Source organism: Musca autumnalis, unplaced genomic scaffold (assembly GCF_047663935.1).
Source record: "Musca autumnalis isolate F117 unplaced genomic scaffold, ASM4766393v1 scaffold_3, whole genome shotgun sequence".
Lineage (NCBI taxonomy): Eukaryota > Metazoa > Arthropoda > Insecta > Diptera > Muscidae > Musca > Musca autumnalis.
Genome location: NW_027411866.1, coordinates 111,653,676 through 111,681,237, shown reverse-complemented (window position 1 = coordinate 111,681,237; position 27,562 = coordinate 111,653,676). Strand labels below are relative to the sequence as shown.

Genomic DNA, 27,562 nt, shown 5'->3' with positions numbered 1-27,562 from the left:
TTTTTTCATAAATGCATATATTCTAAGTTGCATATACCTATAATTAATTTTCATTAGAGAACGATTTGTTGTAAAGCCAAAACATCGCAAAAAATCAGCTGCAACACAAAGTAAACCAGCAAGTGCTTCTTTAGATAAAAATACGTCTGGAGTTTTAATTCTCAAACCAACTCAAACCCAAAGTGAACCAATTGATGTTGACATGGAAGACCCTGAGATAGTTCCAAAACTAACTCCAGGTGGAACTGAAATTATCATTGACAATGGAGAAGACAGTGAGTCGGATTGCAGCAATTCTGAAGAAACAGTGCTACTAACAGCTACAAAACCACAATATAAATTACTAAAATGCCAAAAGACCCAAACAAAGTAAGTAAATTTTTTGCTAGTCCTTTCAATTCAAAATCAAATTTTCACTTTCCTTTCAGACCCATAGTAGTTGCAGCAGAGACTGAAAAATATGTAGATATTATAAAGGAATTGAAAAAGGAAAATAAAAAACTGAAAAAAGAACTTGAAGAATGTAATTACGCCATAAATGCAATGAGAAAAATTTTCACAGAAACTCAAATAAAAAAACTAAAACAACGTAGCAATAGTGTACAACAGTGGTCATGGCCGGATATCGCAAGTTCTTTATCATTGTATGCTGCCGGACCAAGAGCCTATAAATATTTGCATCGAAAAGGCTTTCCCATACCTTCTGTATGTACTTTACAGCGCTGGTCTTCAGCTATCAAAATAGATGAGGGTCTTCTAACAGTGGCATTGGATTTGTTGAAACAGGCTAGTTTTCTGCCACCCGAAGAAAAAATTTGTATTCTTTCGTTTGATGAAATGAAGGTGGCAGGAACTTACGAAGTCGACGGCGATGATGGCACCTTAGAGAAAGAGGCAAATAGCGTTAATGTTGTTTTGGCTAGTGGCTTAAAAACGGGATGGAAACAACCTGTATATTTTGATTTTGATTGCAAGATAACCAAGGAAATATTATTGGAAATCATAACGGCTTTAAGTACTGAAGGATTTCCTGTGGTAGGCATAGTCTGTGATATGGGGCCAACAAACCGTGAGTTACTGAACGAGTTCGAGATAACACCTGGTAAGTATTCATATATGAAGATTGCTGTGCTGATTAATTTATATTAGTTATTTATATTTATACCTCAAATCGACAACGTTACCTTATTAATTTTTCTCTCGTGATTATCCTTTCATTATTTAGAAAAACCATGGTTCCCACATCCTGTTAAGACGGAAGATAAAGTGTTTATGTTTCTTGATGTTCCTCATCTTCTGAAATTATTACGGAATCAATTTCTTTATACTGGCTTCGTTGTTAATAATCAAACAATAGATTCAACGATAATTATGGAATTACTAAAGGTGCACAAAAAGTCTAACAAATTAATTAAATTAAATCTAACTGTAGAACATATGGCGATTGGTGGTCCAGGTTAGAAGAATTAAAGGGTTATAATAAGTTTTTTTTTTCTATATACGAAAATCTGTTTCTAGGAAGACAAAATATGAGACCGGTCACAAAACTATTCTCAAATACCACTGCAAATGCGTTGCGAAAATATTTTTCCTTGGGAATGGATTTTTCCCAAGCCACAGAGACGGCAAATTTTATACAATCGGTTAATGATTGGTTTGACGCTCACAATTCCACAGTGAAAACTCAATCTATAGCAGGAAAGGTAAATAATTTGATTTTTGCATTTTCTAGTTCAATGATTTTCTTTCAAATGTATATTTTTTCGAATTAGGAAGCATATGGCAAGAATTGGGAAACTCAAAAGGCGACTTTGGATAAAATGAATGAATACATGTCGAAACCGGTTGTGGCAAATAAGACTACTTTGGAATTCTTTCAACGGGGAGTTCTAATAACCAATAATTCTCTGGAAATGATGTATCAGTATCTGAAAAATCACGGTTTTAAATATATCTTCACTCGTCGACTTAACCTCGATGGTATACAACATTTTTTCGTTATAATTCGTGGCGAAGATGATAAAGAAGAATGTCCAACACCAAATCATGTTAAAGTAAAAATGCGTGAATATATATTAGGTATGCTAATGTACACATGTATGTTATATAATGAAATATTTAAATAATTTATTTTTATTTACAGCACGAAATGCACAACTTCATTCGGGTACAGGTTTTAACGAATCAATAGAATTGTTAAAAACTAGGGATTCGCAAAAATCGGAATTACCCAAAACAATAAAACCAACAAAAGCTATGAAATCCAAGGAAGCCGACAGTGATAAGGAAATGGATATCACATCGTTATCAACTCAAAAAGAAGCTAAGAAATCAAAGAAATCAGACAGTTATAAGAATATGGATATCAAATTGTTATCAACTCAAAAAGAACCAAAGAATTCCAAGACATCAGATAGTGATGAGGATATGGATATCATATCGTTATCAACTCAAAAAGAAGATATCGATGAAATTAACGGTTCAATTTTAGAGGAGATTCTTAGAGCAGATGCTTTTTAACAAATATGCTTTTTAAAAAATTTTCTTAAGCGGCCCATACACTGACAAATTTTGACGTCAATATTTGTAGTAGTATCCCAGCTAGAAATTTTCGTCGAGGGCTCTGATATCAAATTTGTTCCGAGATTCTCTGAAGGGAAATTTTGCGTTTGTTTTTAAATGTTGTGTTCAAAAACAAATGACAAGGGAAAATGGATACACATTTTTTTAATAAGATGTTTATAACAAATTATATTGTTAGATAAGTCTTTGTTGTTTAGATAAGTCTAATAAAAAAACAACAGAGTGATGGCATACGGAAACTACGGTTGGAAGAGCTATGTTTTATAATTTTGTAGATATACAATGTCAGCGAGCAGCAGAAATGCATACTATTAAATCCACATTATAAATTTCTACAAATAAATGAAGTTAATTTTTGGCGTATTTACATCAAATCCCCAAAAATGGGCTGTATTTCTGATTGAAAATCCGATTTTTTTTCCATTTTCCGATTTAAAATTTTGACCAAAAAAAAATTGAATTTCGAATCAAACATCCGAATAGTTTCCGACTTTCGGACTAAACAAGCGAATATCGGATCAAACATTCCATAATTTTTCGAATTTCGGATCAAACATCAGAATTTTTTCCGATGTTCTGAAAAAGTATCCGAAATCATCCTATTTTCTGCCGATTTTCGAATGTTCCTTCAGAGTTTTTTTTTCGAAATTGTGCAGATAATCTAAAATTCCTTTAAAATTTCCCTTTTTTCATACAAGTTTTTTCACGAATCAAAATAGTTTTGATTATCAAAATGAAACGCAGTCAATCCGATGAATAGGTTTATTTTCAAAATTGGTTTTTGACAAAAAGAACATTGTGTTTGTGGAGAAATAAAAATATAAGTTTATTAATTTTTAGAGGAAATTTTGAAGATTTCGGTTGCACATTGAAGGCTGATGGAATGCTTTGCTACACACTTATCAAGAACTCACTTCGGCTGCTTTCCTCATAATATGCCTATTCCAGAACCTGCAAGAAGCTACTATTTTTTACTACGGTAACAATTTTTCCTTTATGATGTCGAAAAAAATAGTAAACAATAGTAGATTCTTGCAGTACTGGAACAGACCAATTGTTTCATTTATTACCCAAAATATACAGTGACACAGAAAAGTATACATACACCCTGCAAAAATGCAGTTTAGGCTAAGTCGTTGGGCTTTTTACAGCAACAACTGCACTGTGGGGCTCCTTGGTGACAAAATAACCATAATTGCACAAATTTATTTTAATCTAATACGTATATTTAATACGATTAAAGAAATTCAATTTTCACAACACAGAAAAGCATACATACACCCCAAGGAAATACGAGTATTATCGTAAAATTTATGGAATTAGTAGCAAAATTTATACATTTTTTGCGTTGGCGAATGTTTCTGGGTGTCTGAGATATATTTTGGAGAAAACAAATAATTTTTGGGGGTTTAATGCCGTTATTTAAGGTCGGACTTCTTGTATAGCTCATTAAACCTGACCCTTGCTTAATTCTTTGCGTTTTTAGGTATTGTACTTTATAAAAAGCACAAAATTAGTTTCAGATTGCAAATCATGAGACCCTAGAAAGCTTTAGAGTTGTTATTGAGCAACACATTTCTTCCTGGACGTCGATTAACTCACGTTTTTCCTTAAAATTTCTCAGGAAGTTTATATATTCCGCGAAATTCCGGTCGCAAATTACATACAAAAGGCATAGAATTGTTTTGTAATATGGTCCGATACAATCCTTGGGCACAATTGACTCATAAATGCCTTGCCTGCTTATGGGTACTTTACACGATATGTTTTTTACATATGGGTTGTAACTTTGCATATACATTTTGTATTTAAAAAGTGACAACCCATATGTTAAAAACATATCGTGTAAAGTACCCATTACCTTGCTTACTTCTGATAAAAGAATAAAAAAGAAAAGGGCAACCCAGTTCGAAATTTCCTCGGCCTTCTTCATTCTTTTATTTTTATTATGTCAAAAATGAAGCAGGAAAGCAAGGCAATCACGCAGAGCAGCTTATTTACGCAGGCCTTAAGTGCTTTGAAAGTAACTTCAATTTTTTTCCGAACGTTTACACATGCAGTGTGTTACATTCTGGCCTATGCGGCATCATGGTGGGGTTCCGTCTAGCTCAGGAAGGAGCGCAATTCAGGGGGGATTTTTAACCCTGCCACCATCAAACCTAGGGAATGTTCCAATAGTGAAAAATGGATCTTTAAACAAACACACAAACAAAACAAACACTACACAACATACACCTATGACAAAGGAGCTTGGTGTTTAGTACTCCCCCACTATGCCCGCCCATCCTTGACCCTTTCGTCCAGATTATACTAGAAAAGATTTTTAAAAGGGCCCCAAATACCACACACACTTACCTCAACATAACATACGCCTGACTTCCCCTCTCACAAACAGATTTAGCACGACATATTGAATTTACTCAATCAAACATAAAATCTATTTATTACTATAGTCGCAGATTTCCTTAATCCTAACAGAGCATTAGGTTTGGGATCATCAATACCCGCAAAAATCATTATAGGTGAGCCATTAACTCAGATTACCTTTCACTTCCTTCTTAGATGTACCGCCAATCGAGGCTAATATAATAGATATGAAAATTCTGACTAAAGGAGCTCGCTTAGTAGATTTTGGGACTTTTCAAATCTTATGTCCGCAGAAGTTCAAAATACCAATCTAGATTTAGGCGAAGGTAACCCTATCTCACATTAATTCAACATCCAAACTGGGCATTACTAATCCTCACAAAATAACTTAAACACTATTGATATTAACTACTGACAACACGGTTAACTTAAAACTAGACACACATTAAGTATAAAATTAAATGGAGGTTTAAGGTTAGGAATAATTAGGTTTCGACAGTCATATTTAAATATTTTTTTATGGTTATCGGAATTTTTTGTATCTCATTTCAGTGGCTAGGCGATTATGGGGCACTTAGGCCCGTTTTCCAGTGGATACCAGTCGGTTATATACAATGGACGGGATCTTGAAAAGGTGTGTATTTAGGTTATCCTTTTTACCTGGTTAATTGTACTTATTCAAAATTTTGTTCTCTTTCCAGGATACTGGCAACCGTTTTAAATATTCTCCTAGCCCCCAGACGTATGTGTTGCCTGTGGAAGAGCACACCACTTCCCAACGATTCCCGTCACTAATCAATGCCAAGCTTTGGGACTTCTTTAACAGATGACCTGTTGTGTTTATTTTAGCCTTATTGAAATGGCTGGTGCTAATTATGCAGGTCGGCGTAATCTTAAATAAATAAAACATAACACTTGTAACCTCTGTTATACTAAGTTTTTTTAAGGTTACACTTACATTTTTGTTTGTATACACCACACATACAATAAAGCACATAACACCGTCAATAAAGTCTAATTGGAAATCTATTTGAATATTTTTTGTTGTTGTTCTTTTTTTTTTCTAGGGAAAAAATATAGGACACACTTGATCCTTTCTTTGATCGCCACCACTTATTTATGATGGCGTTTTTAGTCGGTTTAGTCTCTTAAATATGGCTGTCACAGACGCCATCCCATGTTTTCCCTCTTTTCTGAAATTTTCCCACATTTTTCCGACATTTAGTTATTTGGTTTTTACCAGCTGTCCTCTAAACCCTATAGTAATATCAGGGTTGTATTTGCCATACGGCTTTGTTCAAGAATTGCCCTGTCGGAAAACAACCCTGACGGTGGCAGCACTTTTTATATATTCTAGACGGCCGCCCTGTGTATCCGGTTTTCTCTCGACTCGGCTTCGCGCAAAACCCCGGCAATTTCCTTTATCAAAAAAAAATTATTTCAGCATCGGAAACACATGCAACAAAACTTCGCCAATTTCAAGTAAATTGAAGAAAGTGGCGATGTGCGTGGGTTCACAATGTTCTCCGTAGTCAAATAAAAAATTATTATATAGTGCCGAAAACTTGGAAATATGCGTTTTTCCCTTTATGGAATTTTCCATGTGGTCACCCATGGTCCAAGGGACATATGCCATCATGCTGCATTATTATAAAGGTAAGAATAAAAAATTTAATTCTATTCAACATAAAAATGGAAATAAAAAGTGTTTTTTTTCTTATGCTTCCAGAAAATTGTTAATTAGCAGCGCCATTGCCTTGGGAGTCTCATGGGTACACATGTATGTACAGGTGTGTGTGTAGCCACGCTAAACATCTTCATTGAAAAAACATCAATTCAATGCGGTACATACATGAGTGTGTGCGTGTGTGACACCGTTTGTAAACCAGTTTGAATCAACCAGTCAGTCACACACATACCTAGTTCTCTCATTCATCCACCGTAACCCAACACTCAACAAATCCACTCAAGCAGGTAATGAGTTTTTTTCTCTTCTCTTTGTTATTGATTCCTACATTCTAACCCCTTTGTTTCTTTATTTCAGACAGTTGAAATTTCTCATGCTTAACAACATTGAGAGATAGTGGCAGCCAAAACAGATCATCCCATTAGAAATGCAAAATAAATTGGATTTTTGTAATTTGAATATCCTGAGCAGGGTTGAATGCCATGCCTAAGTTGAGGACTGTGTCTACCTGTGAATGCGTGTTACCCTTGAATTACCGTCAACTGTGGAATGTCAGACATAGTCTGTTCCAAAGTACTTGATATTCAGGTAATTAAAATACACATTCTTTACTTGTTCCTTCACTAAGTATTGCAACGATGCTTATTTGAGTTGGCTAACAATTATTTTCCTTCTCTTTTTAGGTACATTGGTACACAAGAAAGTGGTAAACGTGGTGCCTTCCCAGTCATATTCTATCCTGACTACCACTGGTCATTCAATTACCTGCTTCTACGTTGTCTGTTGGCTGAGCCCATCGATGTGTGTGTTTTTGTTCAAATAAATACAGTGGTTGATAAGAAATTAATAACAATTGTGACATAACTAAGATTAAACTATGTGGACAAGAAATGAATAAGAGCAAATTTGTGCATCCATGAGTGAATTTTAAATAACAACCTGCCACAAATATCCGTATTGCATGGAGTGTTTATAACAGGGATAAATTGGTGAATTGCAAGAACGTTAATTTCGTCGTGGGATATGTTGCCGTCACAATAAGGGTGAGTCTGCATACTTTCTTGTTTCTTGTGGGTTATTTGTTTGTGTGAAAAAAAGAAAACAAAGTGAATGCGATAGGACGTTTAGTGATTTGTGGCAAGACGAACCTTTTGTTTACATTTATGAAATCTGTGCAGTAATAGTGAGCGCTTATTTTTGCCTGTGTTACATTAATAGCCGTCAGAATTACCAGCCATATGTTGCAGCTGTTTAGTGTTACACACATACATAATTACGTGTTGAAGGTGGTTGACCATCCATTGCTTCATTGTATATTGTCGCATGCGATAAATATTTTTATGCAAATTTACTTCGTATACTCATGATACATATCAGTGTGAAACATACATTTTTTTAATCGCATGGGACATAAATGTGAATGCTAGTGGATAATAGTTAATACTTTTAAATTTATGTGGGGATTTGAGGCAGATTAAATTCTACGTGGATGGTAAAAAAAAACATTTTATTTTTAATGACAGCTGATTGAGAAACTCACATGAAATTCTATTTGGTATGATTTAAAAACAATAATGGCATAATAAAAGATTGTTGATTAACCAAAAGGACACTTAAATGGATTTTATTTAAAACATTTTAATATCATGTGCAAAGTTATTAGCGGCAATTTGAAATATCAGTGGATGATATTAAGAAATAACTATTTCATATTAAAATATGATTGGGAAAACAAATGAAATTTCAGCGGATGCAACTAAGAAAAAAAATGCCACCTAATAAGATGACTGAGAAAACAAATTTAAATATCAGTGAAAATATTTAAAAAAAATTAATTTCATGTGGGAGGTTGGTTGTATTGCCACAGCGATATCAGTGGATGATATCCTAAATATTTATTATTTGCCATTGAATTATTGCATGATGATTTACAAGGGGTATTTGTTTGAATCTTTTATATTAAATTTTTATTTGGTTGTGTTTTATATTATATTGTTATATTTTATTACGTCATTACATATTTTATATATATATATATTTCTTTCAGCAAATTTTTATCGGGTTTTGATATCGGGATTAATTATTTTGATTCGCGGTATAATAGATATCGTATCGGTTTTTTATGTCTATTGCAATTAAACAATTAAAATATAATGCGATTTTCATATTTTCGTGCCGGGAGATTTTTATGAACCAAACACGATCAAGGAAAATTATTCCGATTTACAGACTCCAGTTGTAGTAGTTACTACTATCTTTAATATCATCTATTTTTATATGGCTTTCAAACAAATTCAATGATGAATTTTTTTACATTAAAAATAATGGAACCCTTTTATGATTGTGTCGAGTTATAACCAACGCAGGTTTACAGTTTTTTGTGCTTTACATATATTGGAGATGGTGGCTATTGCCTGAAATAGGCTCTTATGATTTGTTATAGATTTTCGGTATTGCCATTTCATACTTTCTAGTCCCAACGTGGGGAACTCCCACGCCCTGTAGTCTCATTCAGCCGGGCTATTAATCTGTTCTCATGCAGAAGTTATACTATTGTAAACGAAAAATCAATACCTCTGGGCACATGAATCCTTAAAATGTAACTTAGACTAATAAATTTATTAAATCTATATTGCACTAAGGTATCATGTATCACAGATTAGGATATTGCACATTCGTTTCAAAAAGTATATCTATTGCATAAAAAAATAATAATTTGAGACAACAATCTCTAGTATAATTACAACAAGCACAACATAAAAAATATGGACGTACATTTTTATTCTATATTGCACTTAAGTTGTAATATCACAGATTTGTTGCATCTTTTTATGCTTTAATGTCTTTAACATGGAAGTTACCAAGGGATTTCCCTTGCAGAGATTCCAGTTCGTACATATTGTTTCCGATGGGTCGAACTATCCTGCATTTTAAAAATTTCTTGCAAAATTTTGCATTTATGTTATTCTTGAAATTGGATAGGATATGATTCCTGCGGTAAACTTCCTGACCGGGCTTAAAATTAACATTTCTTGATCTACAGTTGTATCTCTTTGCGCTTGATTCATACGCCTGATGTAGGTTACTCTTAATCTTTTCTCTTAACAATTCCAACCTTTCGGTTTTATTTAATTGTACTATATTATGGTCTGTCAGGGACTGAAGCTTTTTCGCAAGTTTATAATCTGTCCCGTTAGTGAACATATTGTGTCCAAATAGTGCGAAGAATGGGTTGACACCTGTGGCTGAGTGCACTGAAGTTCGAAGGGCCGTTTCTATTTCTGGAAGATACAGATCCCAATCGCGGTGATCATTTTCGACATACGTCCTTATCGCCGCCAGTACGGATTGGTTTACTCTCTCTACCGCATTAGATTGTGGAGAATAATAGGCTGTGGTTATGTGGTTTATCTTGTAGCTTTTTATCATGTCTTCGAATATCTTTGAAACAAATTGTTTACCGTTGTCGCTGTGAATTATTTCTGGGACCCCGAACAGGTGGAATACTTGGGATTCCAGAAATTTCACAACGTTTTTCGCGGTCGCATCTTTCATCGCGTGCAGGAATATAAATTTAGTAAGGTGATCCATTACTATGAAGATGTAGGCGTTGCCTTTTTTAGATCTTGGATACTTCCCAAGAAAATCTATATAAAGTTTTTGGAATGGTCGTTCCGTTATCACCTCGTTTCCCATCATAGGTCGCATAATCTGATTAGATGACTTGGTCTCTTTACATATTTGACAGTTCGTTATATAATTCCTCACCTGAGAAACCATATTGGGCCAGTAATAGTGCGTCTTTAGGCGATTTAAGGTTTTATTAATACCATCGTGCACCGATTGCGTATAATTATGAGCCTTTTCGATCATCGCATGAGCAATTTCCTGCGGTATCCATAACTTCCACTCAAATTCGGTCGTCACCTCATCAAAGTGTTTCATTCTTATGAAAATTTTTTCATTGTCTATTTTTAAATCCGGCAGCCGTTCTTGGTTTCCTTTTATCGTCTCACGTAACTCTACATACTCCTCGCTTTCGAATGCGGTGGTCTCGAAGTCTAGCAGATCATCATTTCCAATTTCTTCGACCACTATATCAGAGTCTATTGGTGTTCTCGATAAGGTATCCGCAACGATGTTCTCGGATCCTTTACGGTGTTCAATTGAGAAATCGAATGCTTGTAGCTGCAACGACCATCTGGCAAGCCTTCCACTCAAATCCTTAAGTGACATCAGCCACTTAAGGCTGGCATGATCGGTAATGATGGTAAATTTCATCAATTCCACATATGGTCGAAATCTCTTTACAGCTAACACCGCAGCCAAGCATTCTTTTTCGGTAACCGAATAGTTTCTCTGACTTGCATTAAGTTTTTGCGAATAGAATGCGATGGGGTATTCACCACCATCGTCATCCTTTTGGAATAGAACTGACCCAATCCCATATTCCGATGCATCGCACTGTATGAAAAATTCTCTTCGAAAGTCTGGATGGCGAAGCACTGGTGCCGATGTCAACGCTTTTTTGAGTTTTTTGAAGGATTCGGTGGCTTGGGGAGTTATAGTGAATTTCTGACCTTTTTTTAACGTGTCTGTCAGAGCTGCGGAGATGGTAGCAAAGTCCTGGATGAAACGTCGGTACCATCCGGCGGTACCCAGGAAGCTTCGGACTTCCCTAGGACTTCTTGGTACGGGTATTTTGAGTATCGCACTTACTTTTTCAGGATCCGTTTTAAGGCATCCGTTACCAATGATGAATCCTAGGTATTTCAACTCTCGAAAACAAAATAATGATTTCTTTAGACCAATTGTCAAGTTGGCCTTTCGTAAGCATTCCGCTACTTCATTTAATAATCTTATGTGGCTGTCGAAGTCTTCTGATATTATGAGTAGATCATCTAAATAGATGAAAACATTTGACTTTAGTTTCCCGGGAATTACTCGGTCCATTAACCGGCAGAGTCGTTGCGCCGCGTTGCATAGACCAAACGGCATTACCCTGAATTGGTACAGCGGTCGACCTGGTACCGTGAAGGCTGTGTATGGTTTGGCTGCATCCTCAAGTTCTATTTGCCAAAACGCATACTTCAGGTCGACACTGCTGATATAATGCGTTTGGTCTATGCGACTCAGTATGCCGTCAATATTTTGTAACGGATAGGCATCCTTTATAGTTAGGGCGTTGAGCTTTCTTGCATCAAGGCAAAATCTATTTTTGCCCGGTTTCCGTACTACCGTTGTGCGATTACTCCACGGAGAATCGCTTTCCTCTATAACATTTAGTGCGAGCATATGATCTATCTCCTTGTAAACTATATCCTGTACGGCGGGCGATAGGGGGTAGTGCTTGTCCTTTACAGGATTTGCCCCTTCTACTAATTTTATACTATGCTTTTCCAACTTAGTGCATCCCAACCCATCCTTTTCAAATGTCAGGAATTTATCTTTGATTTCGTTCAGTTTACTTAGCTGTTCCTCAGTTAGAATATGCATATTTATGTTTTCATTCGTTGACGTTCCATGAATTTTCATCTGGAGATCTAAATTGATTTCTTCCACAGGAAAGATTTCGGGTGCAATCCCGAATATCTTCCAGAAATCTATACCCAGATATAGATCCTGCTCCAAATCTGGACACAAATATAAAGACATTTTGGCGATTTTATTTTCATACTCAATGTTTACTTCCACTGTACCTAATATGCGGTGATGTTGACCGGAGGCTGTAGTAACATTCGACGTGTAGTGTTTTACTTCAACTCCTATCTCTTCCACTATCTCTCTGCAGTTCCTTCCCAATAGACTGACAGTGGCCCCAGAATCTAGTAAACCACGTATTTCTCTGCTTTCTATTTTAATATTGGCATATGGCCTTTCATCTTTTCTGTGTTGGCATCTCGCGATTGCTTCTACCACTGATCTTTTCATTATTTTAATTTCTTTATGCTTTTGTCTTAGTTTTAATATCTTTTGTTTATTCTTAGTTGACACTTTCGGTATTTTGTTCAATTGGAGGTTGAATTCTTGGCTACTAAGACTATTTTCATTTTGTCCTTGGAAAATTCGAGACCTTACTCGGTTATAATTTTCCTTTCTGGCCTCCAGAGGCAAATAATGACGTATTTTGGAATAATCTATTTCTTCATTCTTATCAGTTTCTAACTCATTTGGGGATCGGTTGGGTCGGCGGGTTGTTCGGTCGAACGTCGGTTCCCCGCGGCAACCACGTTCTTCCTCGAGTTTCCCGTACGACAATTAACGCATTTAGGAGTGATTGTATTTGGTCTACCACATTTGAAACAAAATTGATTTTTTTGTGAAGACATACACTCTCTAAAACCATGACCAGGGGTCTGGCAATTCCAGCATTTTAATTGAGAATTAATAGCCGAGACGTCCACTGCCCCCTCTGGTTCATAAAAATTCTGAAAATCCTCAACATCATTATCATCTTGTACGCAGTTCACGCGAATTGGCCTGTTGTTGCTGGGATTGGTTATTGGGACTGGTTCGCGGCGAAAAAATGTTTTCTCTATTTCAAGGCATTCTATCCTCAGTTGTTCCAGTGAACTTACTGGCATAGAATAAACTATTCCCGAAATATTTTTTCTTAAATTTTTCTTAGCCAGCGAAATCATTTCGTGTTCTTTCACCGGTCTTTCAAGTTTTACCCTCATCAAATTCAGGTCATGAAAAAATGCATTAATGGATTCTCCGGGTTGTTGTTTTCGCTCTAACAAATCCCTCATTTCCTCAAAGCATGTTCTTTTTGTTTTGAATCTTTCACACAACGCAAATTTTAGAGAATCCCAAGTAGAAATATTATGATTCATTTGTTCCAGCCAAAACCATTCATTGGCCGGTCCTGAAACTAAAACATGAAATTCTTTCAGAATATCTTCCCACGCCAAATTATAAAGTTTTTGGAAATGTTCCAAACGATATATAAAATCCTCTACAGAAAGGGTGTTAGGTCTGCCAGAGAAATTTAAGCCAAAACGTTCTAATTTTATACCTTGCCATCCGTAAGTGCTCATGAATGACGGTGTAACTGTAGAAGCACGATTTACACTTGGGTTACTTTCCGTACTTGGGGGTGGAGATGAAGGTCTTGGATCTACGGTAGGGGGTGGTTGAACAGGTGGGACTTGTGGGGGGTTTTGTCCATTGAAAGACAGTCTTCCTATAGCCTCATTCAGTTTTCCTATAATATTATATACTTTCTCCATTTCTTTAGTGACAGTCCCCTGTACCATGGACTCTATTCTTGTCTGTGATTGGTTTAGGGTATCATGGACCATATTTCTTACAAGTCGATTGAGTTCAAGTGTATTAGTTGGTTGCGAAGTCGGTTGAGCGCTAATGCCGCTATTAGGATTATTAATGGAACCTGAGAGATCCCGGACTGTCGGATCGATATTAGGGCTATCCATTATGGGTTCAGGTCCTTTTTTCTTATATTTCGGTTTAGGCAACACAATTACTGTCCTATTCAAGTCAAAAGATCTATTTCTTTTCAAATGCCTTTTACCAGCCGATCCACTCATTAGTCTTCTATTTCCAAAGGAGATTTTATTTATTTATTTTTTTTTTTAATTAATGTAAATAAACGCTAGGGTAAATCAGAACTATGCTAGACTTTACTAGAACTATTTTATGTTAGCTTTCGGTTACACAAATGTCGATTTAGTAAAAATCTTATTATAGAAAACTCTTAATAGATTAGAATACTACTAGTTAGGTTAATATAAAAAAAAAGAAAACACAAAATAAAATTAGTTTCACACAAGACAATCACAACTATGAGAGGTTATCAGGAGTATTTTCAGTTACGTTTTAGATAAAGTGTGTGGACTGTTTCTTTTCGAATAAAAAAACTTGTATTTCTAAATCAAGTGGCCTGATCTGGTTGTCATAGGGTATGGAACAGGTTGGACATTACAATTTTACGAACTTTTCTTGCCAGGATGGCATCATGACAGTTTTCTCATATGACGAGAAAAAAGAATTCACGATAAAGATACAATTTACCATACAGTCTAGGGCATAAATTGCCTTAGCAGATACGTTAATTTATCTTAAGCCATCTTTATCTATTGCCTTTACAAAAAAAAAATTAAACAAACAGAAACATACAAACACAGGTCATACACACAATACATTCTTTGTTACACTTAACGAACAATGAGCTATTGTACTAGACCCTACTACATGGAACAAAATATCCTAATTTTCTAACTTTCTATTCTATATATTGCACATTTATCACAGTTTAGGTATTAAAACGTGGATGCAATATCCGATAGCTAGTTGGAAAATGCGATATTTCGTTTTTATCTATTGGGCCCTATAGTCTATTGTACAGTGCTTTGGTCTTACTGCACATGCATTATTATTCATGCCTTAAAGGCATTAACGTTTCAGTTTGGGCGCCATATTGTTACATTCTGGCCTATGCGGCATCATGGTGGGGTTCCGTCTAGCTCAGGAAGGAGCGCAATTCAGGGGGGATTTTTAACCCTGCCACCATCAAACCTAGGGAATGTTCCAATAGTGAAAAATGGATCTTTAAACAAACACACAAACAAAACAAACACTACACAACATACACCTATGACAAAGGAGCTTGGTGTTTAGTACTCCCCCACTATGCCCGCCCATCCTTGACCCTTTCGTCCAGATTATACTAGAAAAGATTTTTAAAAGGGCCCCAAATACCACACACACTTACCTCAACATAACATACGCCTGACTTCCCCTCTCACAAACAGATTTAGCACGACATATTGAATTTACTCAATCAAACATAAAATCTATTTATTACTATAGTCGCAGATTTCCTTAATCCTAACAGAGCATTAGGTTTGGGATCATCAATACCCGCAAAAATCATTATAGGTGAGCCATTAACTCAGATTACCTTTCACTTCCTTCTTAGATGTACCGCCAATCGAGGCTAATATAATAGATATGAAAATTCTGACTAAAGGAGCTCGCTTAGTAGATTTTGGGACTTTTCAAATCTTATGTCCGCAGAAGTTCAAAATACCAATCTAGATTTAGGCGAAGGTAACCCTATCTCACATTAATTCAACATCCAAACTGGGCATTACTAATCCTCACAAAATAACTTAAACACTATTGATATTAACTACTGACAACACGGTTAACTTAAAACTAGACACACATTAAGTATAAAATTAAATGGAGGTTTAAGGTTAGGAATAATTAGGTTTCGACAGTCATATTTAAATATTTTTTTATGGTTATCGGAATTTTTTGTATCTCATTTCAGTGGCTAGGCGATTATGGGGCACTTAGGCCCGTTTTCCAGTGGATACCAGTCGGTTATATACAATGGACGGGATCTTGAAAAGGTGTGTATTTAGGTTATCCTTTTTACCTGGTTAATTGTACTTATTCAAAATTTTGTTCTCTTTCCAGGATACTGGCAACCGTTTTAAATATTCTCCTAGCCCCCAGACGTATGTGTTGCCTGTGGAAGAGCACACCACTTCCCAACGATTCCCGTCACTAATCAATGCCAAGCTTTGGGACTTCTTTAACAGATGACCTGTTGTGTTTATTTTAGCCTTATTGAAATGGCTGGTGCTAATTATGCAGGTCGGCGTAATCTTAAATAAATAAAACATAACACTTGAAACCTCTGTTATACTAAGTTTTTTTAAGGTTACACTTACATTTTTGTTTGTATACACCACACATACAATAAAGCACATAACACCGTCAATAAAGTCTAATTGGAAATCTATTTGAATATTTTTTGTTGTTGTTCTTTTTTTTTCTAGGGAAAAAATATAGGACACACTTGATCCTTTCTTTGATCGCCACCACTTATTTATGATGGCGTTTTTAGTCGGTTTAGTCTCTTAAATATGGCTGTCACAGACGCCATCCCATGTTTTCCCTCTTTTCTGAAATTTTCCCACATTTTTCCGACATTTAGTTATTTGGTTTTTACCAGCTGTCCTCTAAACCCTATAGTAATATCAGGGTTGTATTTGCCATACGGCTTTGTTCAAGAATTGCCCTGTCGGAAAACAACCCTGACGGTGGCAGCACTTTTTATATATTCTAGACGGCCGCCCTGTGTATCCGGTTTTCTCTCGACTCGGCTTCGCGCAAAACCCCGGCAATTTCCTTTATCAAAAAAAAATTATTTCAGCATCGGAAACACATGCAACAAGTGTCAGTTCGAAAAAAAAAGAAGTTTCGATCATGGTAGAATCATTACAAGGCAGGGCATACAGCTGATTAAAATTTTTTTCTATTGGTTTGCTTATTCTTTCAAATTGACATTTGGGGAAGCAAGCAAAGCAAGCGACGATTGATTCTGCTCTGGTCTTTACCATAACTGAATATGCAACAGGTTGCACTGTTTATTTGATATTTTGGATCATTAACTAGAACCGCGAAATGGGAGGCTAAGTTTTCTTTACAGAGTCAGCTTCTGTATATGTTCAAAAGTTTGTTTCGTCACAATATGCCCTACCTTGTAATAGCTCTGTTCCTTTACGTGCAAGAATCCTCAAGTTTGACCACTTTTTACTCCAAAAGCGTTTCTTTACTTTTGACACCATACTATTCATATGGGAACAGTTTACAACTTTTATTACTTTTGCCGGTTTTACAATTTTCAAAAGTAAAGGAACCCAGCAAAAAGTTTGCCTCCAAAGAGGCAGTTAAATGATATGTACAAGTGATCTGGAAGTGCATCAAATTATGCATTTTCACTCATAATTTTTACAAGAGCGTGACTACTGAAAGAGGCACTCCATTGCACTGCATTTTAACTGACCCTTTGGCATTGCATTTTCACTAACCCTTTGGGGTAGAATAGGAGGCAGTCCAAAGAACTTGTTTTGATACAAGCATTCTGCGGAAATTGTGCAAACCATTACAAAATATGCCAGAACAAAAAAAAAATGCATTTATTATTTGTGTAAAACAAAAATATTAAGAACATTATTACATTAACACAAATTATGAAAATTCTCCATTGAATTCAAACGCAAACATGCGTGTTTCCTCCGCTCCCATTTGTTCCAAGCTGAACTGTTTTTACTTCATTTGTTAAATGGGTTGCCTTCCCATCACCAGTTAAGATTTCGACATGTACTCCAACAGCACTCCATTCGGAAATTTTCTTCTCGTGAGTTACCGGAAAAATATTCACAAATTAAATATTATGTGTGTTCGTTTACTCAAAATTTGTACAAATTGTTACTGGATGCTGTTCGTTTACTCTACAGTACAATGCAAAAGACCTTAGCCGATTACAAGAAGTTGCTGAACTTGTACAAATGTTTGCAAATTGTTGAGTAAACAAACACACCTATTATTTAGTTTGTATTAACAAATGTTTGGAAATGTGTTAATACGCTTATCACTTTTTGGAAAATGTATGCCGCTGCCTGTAGAGATGTACAAACTGATTAATGTACATGTAGGCATCTCTAATGGGTACTTTACACGATATGTTTTTTACATATGAGTTGTCACTTTGCATATACATTTTGTATGGAAGAAGTGACAACTCATATGTAAAAAACATATCGTGTAAAGTACCCCTAACAACTGCTAATAAAATGTAGCGAACGGAGTGCCTTTTTCACGACTCCGTTTGGACTGCATCCGGATGCTGTTAAATTGTGAGGAATTGGAGTGCCTTTTTCACGATTCCGCTGAACTGCATCCGGATGTTGTTAAAATGTGACAAGTGGATGTGATTCTTTGGATTGCATCCAAATGCGGTTAAAATGTGAGGACTGGAGTGCCTTTTTCACGACTCCCGTTGAACTGCATCAAAACATGCCGTGACAGAACTAGTCCGCATTGCACCACTTCCAATTTATTTAGCTGGGAACAGACCAAATGATTCTACCATGGTCTATAACGCCTGTTAGGCCACGTTTATATTATAGCCTTTTGCAGGGTTAACCTTCTTCATGTAATGGAACTGACATTTAAAACCCAGTCGGTTTGTTAAATCCGGTAATATATAAACGTACTATTAGGGCATAACCTATAACCCTGCGTGTACGTTCAAAAATACAAAAACAAAATACATGTATTTCAATTTGACTATGAACTTATACTATGATTTAATCTGTTAATCCCATATAATATACGTCAAATAAAATCCAGTGGATTTAGAACTACGATTTATTTGACGTATATACCATGGAATTGACATTTGAAATCGAAATTATAAGTCTAAACGTACTATAACAGGCGTTTTAGGAAAACCGCTCATTTCGTGTGAGAAATACACTGCTTATAATCTGGCATCATTGAAAAATAGCTATCAGCGTATGCGAATGCCACTTTTAAGAAGAAGAGAATAATATACTTTAATTCGCTGTCTATAAACATAAACAATTTTTTATCAACATAAAATAAATTTTTTTTATGCATCAAGACTTACATCTGTATGTACATATATTCTGAAAAGACAATTGCAAACATTTGAAGATTTGCCAGCCATCTACAAATAAATCGTAAACATAGTTTAGCGAACTGTAAGTATTATTGATGAGTGCTAGAATTAGGAAGTGTAAAAACATTTAATTTTGATCAATCGTTGTAGTCTACTCCCTTAAATCCATAAATGCGATGCTAAATCCACTTCTCGAGGAGCTAACCCCCCATGCCGGATAATGTATTGGAATATAAAGAAATAACGACATAAATTGAATACTCTACAAGTTGGAAAAATCTGAAAGGTTTACCACAGGTAGATCTTAACGTCCTGATTACAAAAATATAGAATGTAGTGGTTGGATTCAAAATTTGTTCCACAGAAAGTTTTCAAAAATTATTTTTTTTCGTAAATAGCCGGCATTCAGCCGTGATTTAAGACTTTTTTCTATGGACAGACGCGATCATAATTTTTTTCAAATTTATTTTTTTGTCAAAAATCATATGGGATTTTCGGAACTTTCAAAGCCTATATATTGGAAAATACGGACTTCCCAAACATGATATATATATATATATATATATATATATATATATATATATATACAGTGTTGGTCACAGAATTAGCACATCCCTTTGGGGCAAAATGATTTCAGTCAGCTAAGAGTTTTGATAGGGCAAATTGAAATATTTTCGTAAACAAAATCCTTTTCTATAATGTATTTAACAGATTTAATGATATAAGTGAATAGTATTATCAGTGGTTTTTTGAAAATAAAAGTTTTGTGAAGACGCCCAAATTATCAAGGGGACATATAATTAGCACACCCTAAGATTTTCTAATTTAATTCAATTAATTTACAAAAATTATTTTATATTGAAGTTAATTCATATCCAAATCGTATTGAACAAATCATTTTTTGAAAGAAAAAATAATTTATCACCCCGGAATCTCAAAATATATCCCAATAGCGGAACATTTTTCGTAATGCACACTTAAACGTCAGAAAGTCGCCAAAACTTTAAAAACAAATGTGCAATTGGATCTGAAATTATTGGAATTGTTAACCGATTACCGAAATTTAAATATAAAGTGCAAAAACTTTTCAAAAAGTGTTTAAGATAGATGATTCATTCAAGAAAATTGTCGATTTGGAAGGGGTTTATAGAATGAAGATCAATAAAATGCACCATTATGTAAAGAAGGATCAACTTATAACACCATTTGTTATTCAAAATTACACGTCTGAATAACACCAAAGACCTATCACTACAAAACTGTCAACAAAGCGCTAGGTGAACACGTAGCACATGAGTATGTTTAAAGGTATAACCCCTTTCTAACAATAAAGGATTTTGAGGTTTGCTGAAACTGGTCAGAATCCATGAAAGTAGGCATATACAATTCAAGATAAATGTTTTCTGGATTATTGATTTTAAATTTAATTGTTTTAAGCTCCGGGAAACATATTATCTTGCGGTCTCACTAGACTATCTCCAATTTGCCTTATGTTTACAAAATTATTGAAATTTGCGTAGGTCCCATAGAGATGAACGTAGGTTTATCGTGGCATACATCACGACATATCAGTAAAATTCAGTTCAGATGGATAAATATTTATATAATCAATAGCTTAAACCATCGTATTACAGTTTCTTAATGAAAATTTTTGTGTCAAACGGATTTTACAGATGCACACTGCTGGTGGGTACATCCCACTATTCGCAAATTTACAGAGATGAAGAAGAATATGATGTTTTATTTGATGTTTCTATGAACTACTTGCCTCATTGAATTTGTTTACATGTGCAAAAATCGATAAAAAAGACTAAAAACTGAAATTTCCATCAGTCCTTGGGACCCAAGGTGTACCCCATATAATTCCCTTCTGACACTGAAATTTCGGAGACTGGTGGAGAGTATAACTAGCAGACTGGAACTTATTCCCAAAAGAAAGGGATTTAAAACTGAATATGTACGAACATATTGAAACTATTCACAATATTAGTGATTCTTTTAAGGTGTGCTAATTACGTGTCCAATGAATTTAAGACATTTTTTAAATTTTTGGGGGTTAGTCGAATTGACAGTTATGTTTCAGTTTCTGTATTGCGTTGTATTTTTTAGGCATACTACTGAGAATATATTAGTACAAATACTTTATTCAATACAACTACTTTTGAAGGTCTTTTTAGGCAAAATAAATGTTTGTAGTGGGGTGTGATAATTGTGTGACCAACACTGTATATATATATATATATATATATATATATATATATATATATATATATTGGCGTAATCTGTATTCCAAGATCTACTTTTCCGAGTCCAGCCACAACATTCATCTTATGCCCCCAATAATTGCCGTATGTGTTGCCAAACGACCCGCTACATTTGTTTAGCTGCCCAGGTAACCCCATTCACATATCTCCTGATTCATTATGGACATTGCCAGTCCAGGTTGCCGAAATCGGTCTTACATACTCATACAAGCTCGAAATAGACTGCAGCGGTTATAATAATAATCTCGCACCAATCCACACTGATCACTTAAGGGAAATTAAAAAGAAACAATTCAATTTCTATTCACCTACTTTCAGGACATTCCTAACACACAATGAGAATTTGCAAAATTTGTAGGAAAAAGGAGGGTCCCAAAGGAACCGATCGTTTTTTTGCAGCTCCGCAAGATGATGCAAGAAGACTAAAATGGAGTAAAATATGCGGTGTGGAATTTACAAGAACTTCTCAAATATGTATTGATCACTTCAATGATGCGCACATATTGCATGCCGGTAAAAGATACAGTCTACTACCAACCGCTGTACCTACACTGCGACCAACTAAAATAAATGTAGGCCAGCCCCCACCACAAAATATTTTAAAAAGAAAGTCTTCTCCAACAAGTACACCAAGTACGGCACTAGAAAATCATGAATTTTTGAAGCTTGTTGGCAAAACAAATATTACAATGTAAATAAGTACAATTATTAGGTTTGTCTTCGTACTTACTAAATGTTGCTGAGACCCTTTTTTTAGCTACTTTTCCATTGAACAACTGTCAATTTTAGAAACATTAGTAATAATTATTACAAATTATCGAGTACGCAGACAGGCATATTAATATTTAGGCATTCGAAAACAATATATATATTTTTTTTTAATTTATATAATATAATAGAAAACGATTTGCCGTAAAACAACCTCCAACAACATCTAATGGATCTCAAAGTAAACAAATTGCCACCGATTCAAGAAAATTAGAGGCAAGTCAAAGTAAACCAATAATTGTTCCAAGGCTATTAAATCAAAGTCAACCCAAAACAATTGCACTCCCAAGAATATCGAATGTAAGTCAAATTAAACCAGTACTGAAAATAAGTGAAACTCAAAGTAAACCGCTAGAAGATGGCAAAGAGGTGGTGAAAGTTCAAAAATTAACAACAGAAGATGCTACAGAAAAAGCAAATGAAGCTCAAAGTAAGACATTTACTGCTGCTGATACAAGTAAATCCGGCGCAGACAAATGTATGGAACCTATAAATGAATGTCTCGAACCAGAAGTTTTAATAACAACATCAAGTGAAACAGAAAGTGTCGCGATTGAAAATAACAAAGAGGATCAGAGAGTTGCAAAACTACCTCAAAGTGTTGATTCAAAATCAAATGGAACTCAAAATAAACCAAACGCTGCCGCTGAGAAAAAAGGAGCAGGAATTTTAATACTAAAACCAACCGAACAAACTCAAAATAAGCAAATTGCTGCTTTAGACAAAAAGGGTGCAGGAGTTTTCATATTAAAAACTAGTGAAACTCAACGTGAAACTACTGATGCTGGTAAACAACAGAAGAGTATTGCAATATCACCACCTGTAGCTAATCCAAGAAAATCAAATGTACCTCAAAGTAAATCAACTTCAGTTGACGAGGAGAGAACAGTTGTAGTACTAAAATCAAGTGGAGTTCCAAATAAGCCAAATGTTTTCGGTAAAGAGAAGATGAGAAAAAGGCCAAAACTAACTCCAGGTGGAACTGAAATTGTTGAGGACAGTGATTCAGATTGTAATGACTCAGATACTGAAGAAAGATTGGTTTTCACAAAGGCTACAAAATTGCAATGTAAACTAATTAGGGATCAAAAGACTCAAACCAGGTAAATATAGCAATACCTTACGATGCAATTAATTAAAATAATAGATGTACTTACTTTACTTTCAGACCCATATTTCTTGCTGCAGACAGTCAAAAATATATGGATTCGATTAGAGAATTGAAAAACGAAAATAAAGATCTAAAATTGGAAATTGAACGGTGTAATATAGCCCTTAATGCTATACGAAAAATATTCACGGATAATCAAGTAAGAAAACTAAAACAACATAACAATAGTGTACAATGGCTATGGCCAGATATTGCAAGCTCTTTGTCTTTGTATGCCACCGGACCGAGGGCTTATAAGCATTTGCATCGTACAGGATTTCCTATACCGGCTCCATCTACTTTACATCGGTGGACATCATCTCTAATACCGAAGGAGGGCCTACTAACGATGACAATAGATTTACTCAAACATGTTAGTTTTATGTCAGCTGAAGAAAAATTTTGCGTTCTGTCGTTTGAAGAAATGAAGTTATCTGGGGCTTATGAATTCAACAGCAGCGATAATACATTACAGAAAACGCCAAGTACTGTTAATGTTGTGTTGGCCAGTGGTCTAAAAACGTCATGGAAGCAGCCTGTGTACTTTGATTTTGATTGTAAGATAACCAAGGAAATATTAGTGGAAGTTATATCAGCATTAAGTGAAGAGGAATTTCCAGTGGTGGGTATTGTCTGTGATATGACACCTGTTAATCGTGAATTGTTGAAAGACTTGGATATAACACCGGGTAAGTATTATGCATACTATCTTAAAATAAATATCCTAAAATATTTAGATAGTGCAATTTCAATGTAGCCAGTTGTGTGGTGTGGCTGGGGTAATTAATAAATATTTGTTAGTGTTGTTGTTTGGTAAAAATTATAAACTATTCTGTACATCCTTTCCCTAAGTATTTTTTTTTTAATTCTTACTTTTTTACATTTTTGTTTTCAGAAAAACCATGGTTTCCCCATCCTGTAAAAACAGAAGATAAAGTATTCGCATTTCTTGATGTTCCAAATCTCCTAAAATGTTTACGGAATCAGTTTTTATATACCGGATTTGTTATAAATAATCAAACAATAGATTCCACAATTATTCGAAGTATGATGAAGATACACAGAAAAAGTAAGAGACCAGTTAAAATGCATCTAGTTGAGGAACATCTTGCTATTAATGGTAAACCTTGTAAGTTACATATATATATATATATATATATATATATATATATATATCAAGCTTTTTGTAGAAAATTAACTTATGTTGAAACTGAGGTATGGGGTATTGTAACTCGCGATCAGTTTTACTATACCATAACTTTTGACCGCATTTCGGTAAAATAAACTGTTTTAGCCCGATTCACCGAGGGGTTTCTTAAAATAATAATTTCAGCGGAAGCTGTGGTCGTACTAATGTAAAAAAATCGGAAAAAATCTTTGAAATAAACGAGTTTCATTATGTTATTTTCCAATTAGTGGTTTTACAACACAATGTAGAGCTTAATGCTCAAAGGAGAAGTTAAAGAGCACACTTCAGAGTTGAAGTTTCTAATGTATCATTTTTTAATATATCCACTCTATCTACCTCAAACGGATGCTGACATTTTGAAACCTGAAAAATGGGATTTTTTGAATTTTTGCTCTAATCGGAACGCGCAGATGGATTTCCCTAAAGGCTTACTATTGGATTGTAGTACTCGCGATTTCGCATTTTTTAATGTATAACATGAGGGTGTAGCCCTCACAGGATCACAGTAATCTGCGCCTAAACACGAAATTTTTGTGCGTAAATTTTTCTCAAAAACCTATTTTTTTGGTTTAAAATTTACAAACGTCATTCGATTTCCGTGGAAACCCGCGTAAATTTAGTTTTTTTACGTTCTGAATCTAACAAGCCACGACGCGTAAAAATCCACCCACTAGATCGGCGGATATGATACCCCTCAAATTTCGAAAATTTGCAAAAAATTATTTTGAAAATATCGCATATTAAAACGCGTTTTGAATGTGTCAGTTCGACTTAAATAAATAGATCGATACGCGTGTTTAAACTGCGCGAAAACAGATATTTAAAAACTCTCGTAAATCCAGAGATATAATAGATTTTTTCTAAAAATTGAGTGCGATGCTACATCCACGGTTCTTGATGGATCGCATTGAAACGGCATAGAAGGATGTATTTTTTAATGGTGATTATTGAAATCGGATGCGCATAAAATGTAAACGAACTTCGCGGAAATTATGACCATTTTACTGTATTTTGCACCCTAATATGCAGCAGATGCTACATCGTGGCCGCCAAATAGAATTTGACAAGCTGTACATCAAATAAGAGGGATTGATTCGCTGTGTTGGAAAATCGGGTGCGCATCATGTCATTTTCATAATTACGCGGTTTATATGCGTCTCAAATGTTGTAATATTCAATATAACATTATTTTAACGTTATGCCACAATTGGAATTCCTTGTGATTTAATATAAGGTTCTAATAATATTATCCAATAGGAAAACTTTAAGCGAAAAATTTGTTACAACGGAATATCATCATTAATGCGTGAAATTTTGACGAAAATGCCGAAGAACTCAAACATTTGTTCTCCAACTTTTCCTATAAAACCATAAAAAAAATAAAATTAGAATAATATGATTTTATTTTTTTCGTAATATTTTCTTCGTATTTTTGCAAATAACATGAATACTATAGCTCCAACCTTCACAACTTAGGTTTCATTTTATTCCTCAAAATGTCTGGATGCTGTTATAATTTTTTTATATATTTTTCGTAACAATGAGCGCTATTGTTTCAAAAATATGTTTGTAAATACGTGAAATTATTTAACAAATTTGATTTTTCGCGAATCCATTGAGACTTCGCGACTATTTTTTGCATCATCGCAAAGGTTACGAATTCAGTTAACGATAATAGGATATAACAGCTAACTATATTAAGCCGCGATTTTTTTAGAATTTTTTCCAATTATCATAATTAAAACGGTCATATCTTTTGCGCGCAACGATCAAAGTTAGTAACGAAAACAGATTTGGAATGCTGATTTTTTTCTTAACCAATGTACCAAAAATCATTTATGTAGTATCAAAATTTTTTTTGGATTTTTTTGAAATGGAAAAGACAATTTTAGACATTTTTCCTGATATATATATATATATATACATTGATATAAAAAGTTTTAATTTGTACTAATAATGAAAATCATGTTTTAGGGACACAAGGAATGAAACCAGCTACACAATTATTTTCAAATACCACGGCAAATGCCTTGCGGAAATATTTTTCATCGGGAATGGATTTTGGCAAAGCCAACGAAACAGCGAATTTCATACAAATCGTTAATGACTGGTTTGATATACATAATTCGTCATTACACAACTATTCACAAGCAGGGAAGGTAAACAGTGCTTTAGTATGTAAATTTGCCTATAATACAATTTTCTTATAAATTTCAATATTAATTTAGGAAGCCTATGGCAAGAAGTGGGAAACACAAAAGCCCATATTGGATAGAATGAATGAAGTCATGTCACAGCCAATTGTTCCAAATAAATCTACATTGGAGTTCTTTCAACAAGGTATATTAATAACGAATAATTCCCTGGAAATGATGTATCAGTATTTGAAAAAATACGATTTGAAACATATACTAACGCGGCGTCTTAATCTCGAGGGAATCCAACATTTCTTTAGTATAATACGACCTAATGAAGGCGAAGATGATTATCCGACGCCAAAAGAATTTAAAATTAGAATGCGTAAATATATATTAGGTAAGCTAAAACGTTTTTCTTTATCCTTAAAATTACATATTAAAGAATGTGATTTATTCCTTTTTACAGCACGAAATGCACAACTTTTATCGGGCAAAGCATTCAGTGATTCAACAGATTTAATAAAACCGAAAGATCCTACGCCACCAACACCAGAAGTGCCAAATGCATCAAAATCTCCACCTGCTAAAAAATCGAAAAAAGACACTATCGAGAATGACGAAGATATCATAGCATTGGCAGGCCTTAGGGAAGATCTTGATGTAATAAATGGTTCAATTTTAGAACAAATTCTGCGTGGGGATGTTTTTTAATAAATTTACATTGATGTTTTAGTGTGTGATACTTTCATATTTTTGAATCATTTGACTGTTTGTTTCAACTTTTCATATTCACATTATTCTTAAAAATTTACTTTTAATTTATTTATACAATAAATGTACTTTAAAAACATACATTTATAAATTCTCTACATTTATTTCTATAAATCCCCCAGTAGATTTCCTAAACTGGATCCACTATTTTTGAAGGTGGCATCAACGGATAGGAGCTATCA

At 34.6% G+C, this 27,562-nt stretch overlaps 2 long non-coding RNA genes across 2 annotated transcripts; one reads left to right on the top strand and one right to left on the bottom strand.

Moving 5' to 3' along the window:
- Nucleotides 1-3,384: 3,384 nt before the first annotated feature.
- Nucleotides 3,385-6,414, bottom strand: LOC141397440 (uncharacterized). The gene is made up of 2 exons (XR_012411403.1): nucleotides 5,909-6,414; nucleotides 3,385-5,842 (listed from the first exon to the last, which is right to left on the bottom strand). It is a non-coding gene; the product is annotated as an uncharacterized lncRNA (long non-coding RNA).
- On the top strand, nucleotides 6,316-16,410 carry LOC141397439 (uncharacterized). Its single transcript, XR_012411402.1, has 6 exons — nucleotides 6,316-6,606; nucleotides 6,680-6,924; nucleotides 6,995-7,225; nucleotides 7,321-7,680; nucleotides 15,936-16,017; nucleotides 16,085-16,410. It is a non-coding gene; the product is annotated as an uncharacterized lncRNA (long non-coding RNA).
- Nucleotides 16,411-27,562: the final 11,152 nt, after the last annotated feature.